Here is a 7,526-nt window from a genome sequence, read left to right as displayed (position 1 = left end):
ACATCATCAAGGAAGTAACATTCTTAGGATGCAAATGCTTTTCTGTGACACCAGAAGCCATTCATTCCCTGACTCTGCTGATTTCCCAGCTGTGACTACAGACCAAGAGAACCAGAACAATGCTAGAAAAGGAACAGCCCAAGCTCCTCCTTCTTGTAGTAACTGCACAGCCCACCTTGGTCTGTTCTTCAGGGGAAAAACTGCTTGTAATTACCGTTAACTAGTTGAATGCAGTCTGACTTGCTTCAGGAAGTGTTTTCTTTTTTTTTTTTTTTTTCTTTTTTTTTCTTTTTTTTTTTTTTTTTTGAGGGTGAAAGGTCAAATTTTATTGTATTCATAATAAAATCAGCTCAGAACTGGATCACTTGGCTCTTTCTCTTCTTGTGACCTCCCAGTTCAAAATGCTTGCATCTCTTAATAGCCAGCATCCTCTTAGATCTGCAGTTAGGTTCAAACGCACTCCAGTTTCAGCATGATCTTCTTTGTAGTTTTAGCCTTTTTGCGGAAAATGGGCTTAGTCTGCCCACCATAGCCACTCTGTTTCCTGTCATAACGCCGCTTTCCCTGGGCATACAAAGAGTCCTTGCCCTTCTTGTACTGTGTCACCTTGTGGGGTTGGTGCTTCCCACATTTCTTGCAGAACGTCCGGCGGGTCTTAGAAACGTTCACCACGTTTGCAGGAGTGTTATCAGCACAGAAAGAAAGAGGCTAGAGCAGCAATGGAAGTTTATACTCAGGAAGTGTTTTCACTGTGGTTTAGAATCCAACAGCCGTGGTTCCAACGTACAAGAGCACAGACTTTATAAACACATTTATTTTCTCACTCCCCGTCAGTGGTTAGAAGATTCACGACCTTCGGTACAGTAGACCTCTGTTTCCCTAAGAAAGGAGAGGAATGTGGAAACAGAGCTTTCTCTTCAGAAGCTCTTCCCTGAGCAGGAAAATGTTTGTGTTCTGTTTTATTTTGCTTTGCTTTTGTAGCTATCTGGTGCTGCAAAGCAACGTTCAGATAAAGTCCTAGAGAGAACTAATAAAATCTATTTGGGATTTAAGGTGTTTGCACTTTATTTACCCTAAATGGTTTAAAGATACTTGAATTTGTGTACTAAATTAGATCAAATAGAAAATAGAAAAGATTTGTCACAGGTATGAAGTGCATGACCAATAAAATCAAGTTCAGCTATGGGAAGGAGTGTTTATAAACATGGGGGAGAGTTGCCTCAATATTTTTATAATTTTATGTGCATTATTTTTCACATCTTAAAGCTGCCCAAGTATAGAAAAATATAGGACTTCAATAACAGTTACCAGCCTGATTTGCTTTTATTACCTTTCTGCTCAGGCCCCTTGTTTCCCCTTGTAGCATGTCAAATTGCCCCCAAAACCATATTATACAGCAGAGAAATGTTGTTCACACTTCACTGGCTATTGATTTACTTTATTTATTGGCACAAAATCAGCCTGAGATAAACAGTTTGTCCCCCATTTCCAGTATTGTAAATGGTATACTTCGTAGTCAGACAGGTAAACCCACACGTGCAGGGTCACAATTCGACATGGCTTCCTAATCAGTGTGTGAAAAATTATCTAATGAATAATGGGTTGCACATTTCCACAAACAAATTAACCAGGGTGAGACTGAAACTAATGATTATATTTATCTAATGTAATTTCACATCTGTTACTGGTGGGAGTTTTTTTTTTTTTTTTTTTTTTTTTTATCCACGGTGTCTTCAAAATTACAACTTAGCTTTTCAGAAACAGTGATAAGAGATCAGTTTAACCAGAAAATAGACAAATTTGTAGAAAAAAAAATTTTCAGATGCTAGTGGCCCAAGGAATATAATGCGATTTTATAAAATTTGAGACTCTGGATATATCTGTTGTATTTCAAAGTATTACCTGTGGGCTTGATTTCATGGAAAAAATATATATACATGTACACTCTACTGTTCAATCATAGAAGGTTACAGTACAATAGTTCAGTAGAGGAATTTGCTGTCAAACCTGAGACCCTGAGATGATCTCTGAGACCCACGTGGTAGAAGGAGAGAACAGACTCCTCCCAGCTGCCCTCTGACCTGCACAGAATCACTGTGGTAACCTGCCTGCCACTAAATAAATAATAAATGTTTTTATTAAAGGTCTTGAAAGAACCAAAATGTGTCCACTTTATCACTGGTAGACTGCCCTTAATTTTGTTTTTTTCTTATAATATTTAATACTGCTGCTAAGTTTGTTTGTTGTTGTTGTTTTAAGCAGGAGTGTTGGGGGTAGTTTTACCGCTCATCCCTTCTCCCACGGCTGGCCGAGCTCCCAGCCCCTCCCGTCTTCCCTTCTGTTCTTACCCACCTTTGCTCCACGAGTTGACCATGCAGCCAGCTCCCACCCGAGACCCTTGAATCTTCCAAAGAAACACATACACAGTTTGTTACTTTACAATTTGCCTTCATGACACATTTGCTGGGCGCAAATATATCCAGCCTGAAAAAAATGTGCCCTTATCAATATATTATCTCTGTCTCTCTACCTGCCCTAAACTTAGTGGCTACTCCCACCTATCCCCTGCCAAACATCCTTGGCCACCAACTGTAGGGGTAGCCACAGGCGTCCCACAAGACCTCACATGCCCTTGCGTTCTTTTTCCTTCAAAGCAGGGCAGAAACTTGTCCCCCTCCTGCCTCCTGGACCCGAAGTTCTGGCCCTGCCTTCCACCCAGCAACTGTCCTGCTTTCTTTATTGACAAACCAAGAACCAACAGGGAATAAAGTCACCCAGAAACCAATTTCCAGCAAGCATACTTTCAGTCATGGTCTCTGGCTTCCAGACCATCTGCTAGGGACTCAGGAGAGTCTCTGGCTAATATCAACAGCCCAAATGATTGAGCCTCAAGTCAGAAGGAATCCCACAGGTTAAGGAAAGGAGACATTCTCAGGGACAGTGGTCTGTTGCAGTATACGCCTGGCACACTTCCTGGCACACACAGGCTACGGTCTACTTCTGAAACCAAATCCTCTCATTTGTCCTCAAGGTTTACCAGAAATTAAGTTTTGAAAACAGGAGTGGGCCTACAAATCTATCCTCCAAACTCTAATTTGGTTTACAAAGCAGAAAAGCAGAGAACAGAGACATAGGCTTAACCTATGCAAAGAAAAAGCGTCAGTGGAAGTATCTCTTGGTTGATAAACTATTAAACTTTTATTTGTACCCTAAAAATTTAGGGCCCCCAAAATATGAATTATATGAATATGTGCAGTAGTAAAAGTTAAAGCTGGTAATTCACAGATGTATTCATTCATTCATTTAAAAAGCATGAGAATAAACCTATTATGCATTAATATAATATTTTGTTTAAAATAACTTTTTAATTTGGGGCCAGCCAGCAGAGGACTTGCCATGAAGCCCAGTGACCTGAGTTCAATCCCCAGGACCCACAGGGTGGGCAGGTGGGAGGCGCACTGTCCTCGGTCTCTGCACTTTCACACACACAGAATAAGTAATGTAAAATTTTAACTAAAGTAATTTCTTCTTCACTCCCCTATACACACACACACACAGAGAGAGAGAGAGAGAGAGAGAGAGAGAGAGAGAGAGAGAGAAATACTGCCATAATAGAAAACAGAGCGTGAATCTTGTAAGTGAGCCTGGCTCCAATTTGTCAAAGTGTGTTGATTTACTGAAATATATAAAGTAAATCCAGCCATGTCTGTGTGTATGTAGAGGGAATTATTTTGTTATTTTGAATAACTGTAGATAGTCAGCTTTAAAAATAAGCAAAAAGCTTCTGTCAGTCTAAATATAGACACAGACTCCACATTATGGCCGTTTACACACATAGCATATTTAAGCTATGTGTGAAGAGGCGCTCCTGTATTCTTAGCACTGGAGACGGTGCGGCAGGAGCTTTGAGACAACAGGGTCCTTCGTGGCTACAGAACAAACTGGCTGCCTGATCCTGTCAGAAGAGGGGAAGGAAAAGTAGAAAGAAAGAAGGGAGGGAGAGAGGGAAGAGAAAGGGAGGGAGAAGGAGGAGAAAGGGAGGGAAGGAAAGGAAGGAGGGAGGGAGGGAAAAAGAAGGGAGGGAAGAAAAGAGAGGAGGGACAGATGAGGGGGAGGGAGACAGTAAGGAGGGAGGGAAGAAGGAAGAAAAGGGAAAAGAAAGGGAGGAGGGACAGAGGAGGGGAGGGAGACAGTAAGGAGGGAGGGAAGAAGGGAGGGAAGAAAGGGGAGAAGGAAGGGAGGAGGGACAGAGGAGGGGGAGGGAGACTGTAAGGAGGGAGGGAAGAAGGGAGAGAGGATGAAAGAGGGAGGGAAAAGGAAAGAAAGAGGTAAGGAGGGAGGAAAGGAGGAGGGAAACACTGTATTAGTTTATTGTGCACTTTGGCTTTCCTGTTTGGACCACTTCTCAGCACTAGGGCTCAGCCCCAGGCCTGGTACACACCAGGTGGGCTAGGTCAGCACTGGAGCACTGAGCTCTCCCCTCAGCCCTCATCCTGAGCTCTGGACAGATCTTCTACTCCTGTGTGCTAGTTATTAGTTCATTAACAGACACAAATCTTCCAAATGATATTTTATTAATATCGTTTGGAACACTATCTTTAAATCACATCAATTACTGTGACGACCATTTTCATCAGAAAGTCTTTAGATGTTGGGACACTGTCAAGCTCAACGTTTACGTTTCCTAAATTCCTAATTTTTACTCGGAAGTTAACGCCAGCAATACCTTCAGCTGTTTTTTTCTAACATTTTGATGAAAGCTCACTTCATTTTGGAGATGGCTGCCAGATTCTCAACTCTAGATGACCATTATTTGTCAGCTGATCTAAGGGACAGCAATCCAGAAAAAGGGCAGCTGGTTCATAGGTCACTCGTCCAGAGCTTTGGACTGTGTGGTGCTCAGTTTACGGCTTCCTCTTCGTCTTCTGGAATATGGTAAAGATGTTCACGCAGAGTTGAGCCGTCAGAAACACCTTCACCACTTTTTTTCTTTCACTGTACAGATGCTAGCAGAAATACATCCGCTGCTGGCACACGGTGGCAGTATAGTGCAAGTCACTTTAAACGTGAGCAGCTCGATCTCTGCCATTGCTTTTGAACCATCAGAGCAAATGACCCTGAGCAGAGAACCTCTGGCCACCTTAGGGTGCTCTTCTTGCTCCCACGCCTCCTGGTAGAGGACTCACAGACCTCTGCAAGCCGCTGAGAATGCCTGCTCTAGAGCTCACTGCTCTCTGCAAGCCGCTGAGAATGCCTGCTCTAGAGCTCACTGCTGTGTGCATGCAGGCGAGAAAGCACTTTCTAAAAGCAGTACAGAAACCTTGGGGAAAGGTGTGCTGACTACTACTGAACATCATTTGATTTGGTTATCCTTACCGCTTGTCTAATTTTAAATAGTTACTCTATTTAGTTCTCTATTATTACCACAGTCAACCCTTGGCAAACCACAAATGAAATGCCCTGGTTCTGCCTACACCAGCAAATGCCTCTGAAGGCTCAAGCCCTGTGCTGACTAATTTTATGTCAACTTGACACAAGCTGAAGTCATCTGAGAGAAAGGAACCTCAACTGAGAAAATGCCTCCATGAAATCAGGCTGCAGAAAAACCTGTAGCGCGTTTTTAAAATTAGTAATTGGTGAGGAAGGGCCCAATCTGTTGTGGGTGGTGCATAAGAAAGCAGGGAGCAAGCCAACAGCAGCACTCCTCCTGGCCTCTAGATCTGTCCCTGCTTCCAGATTCCTGCCTGGTTTGAGTTCCTGTTTTGTCTTCCCTCAGTGCACAGCAATGTAGAATGCTTAAGCCACATACCCCGCCCCAGCCCCGCCCCGCCCCGCCCCCGCTCGCCCCCGCCCCGCCCGCCATACTCCTGAACTCTGCAACATCACAGCAATAGCAAATCTGATGTGAAAACAAGCCCTCTTGTTAACCCAAATTAAAAGAGAATCTTCATTTTCACTAGATATTACATACCTATTTATGTTCTGTCTATACTAGGATGCAATGCACCCTGAGACTTGTTCTTTACGTTAGCCCTAGTTCACAGAACAAGCCGTCCCTGGCTCAGAACAGGCACAACACTTACTGAGTGTGGGCCATGTGAGCCTATACCACGAATAGTCTTAAAATGATGTCACTGACCATTTCATAAGCACATCCAGATGAGCACCTTGACCCTCAGAATAATCACTTACAGGGCAGTGAGCATCTTCGGCAATGCTGTATCAGTTGACGAGCATTTTGAACATGAAATGGGGGGGGGGGGGTTAAAGCTCAGCCCTTAGATTCTGAAATACTCCAGCTTGAAGTCTGGTTTTAGTAATTACCACCAAATGATATGGAACTAGACACTGACCTATAGCTTCTTTGACATCGTGTCCTTGACTGAAAAACAGGGAAAACTATTTCACAGAGATGTTATGAAAATAAAATCACATCTACAAAAGCAAGTCCCATCAATCGGGCATAACAATGAGCGTGTTAGGCGCGTGTCTCTGTGTTTGTCATCGGACTACCATGCATTTATTTCTCCTCCCTCTTCTCTTTGCCCTTTCAGCCTCCAATTGCTTCCAGACGAGGTCCCTCTCTGCTTCTCTGTCTTCAGTGATGTGAGTGAAACTTCAGAACTGGGTTAATTGGCTTGACCTGCGTGCGCATCATTTCCCCGGGATTATTCACTTATAGAATGAAGCTAATATCTTAGACTTACTGAAATTTGATATTACTGTGTAGAATCCTGAGGGAAGATAGGCGGGGCTGTCTTTTCCTCTGAAAAGATACAGGTTGGAACTGTTATAGCCATCCGTGAGGTGACCAAGAGGAAGAAAAGAAAACATCTGAGAATGGAATTCAATCAGAAGTCAGAGTTGAAGGAAGACAAAGGTTCTGAGAACATATTTGGTAATGAACTCAGCCTGGCCCTTAGCTTCTAGGTGGGCTTTAACAGGGCATTACTGTGGATATGTATGTCTTTGGAGGGCTGCGTTTTTCTTTCTTTTTTATTCAAGTCATCTTTGCTCTTTCAGTGGAGACGCTTACCAAGTCCATCCCCCTCCAACCTGACTCCTCCTGTCCTCATACCCACCCCTCTTGCAAGACATCCCTCCCCCTGCCCACCCATAATGTCTATTCCCTTACCTCTTGGTTACTCCGCTTCTGTGTCTCTAGTCTGCAGCACGGTTATCCTGTACTTTATGGCTAATAAGCACTTATCAGTGAGCACATACCATGTTTGTCTTTCTGGCTCTGGGTCACCTCACGAAGGATGACATTTTCTAGCTCTATGCATTTGCCTGCAAATTTCATGATGTCCTTGTTTGTAACAGCTGAGCGATACTCCATTGTGTAGATGTACCACATTTTCTTTATCTACTCTTCAGTTGAGGGACATCTAGACTGTTTCCACCTTCTGGCTATTATGAGTAAATGTGCTATGAATGTGGTTGAGCAAGTGCCCTTGTGGTATGGTGGGGAGTCCTTTGGAGATATGCCCAGGAGTGGTATGGCTAGGTCTTGAGGTAAATTGATC

At 43.3% G+C, this 7,526-nt stretch overlaps 1 pseudogene across 1 annotated transcript; it reads right to left on the bottom strand.

The window, feature by feature from the left end:
• Positions 1-350: 350 nt before the first annotated feature.
• LOC308427096 (large ribosomal subunit protein eL42-like) lies at positions 351-1,366 on the bottom strand (annotated as a pseudogene). Its single transcript has 2 exons — positions 1,331-1,366; positions 351-708 (listed from the first exon to the last, which is right to left on the bottom strand). The product of its transcript is annotated as a large ribosomal subunit protein eL42-like (transcript).
• Positions 1,367-7,526: the final 6,160 nt, after the last annotated feature.

This window comes from Micromys minutus, assembly GCF_963924665.1.
Source record: "Micromys minutus genome assembly, chromosome: 11".
NCBI classification, from domain to species: Eukaryota; Metazoa; Chordata; class Mammalia; order Rodentia; family Muridae; genus Micromys; species Micromys minutus.
This window is presented reverse-complemented; position numbering and strand designations above follow the sequence as displayed.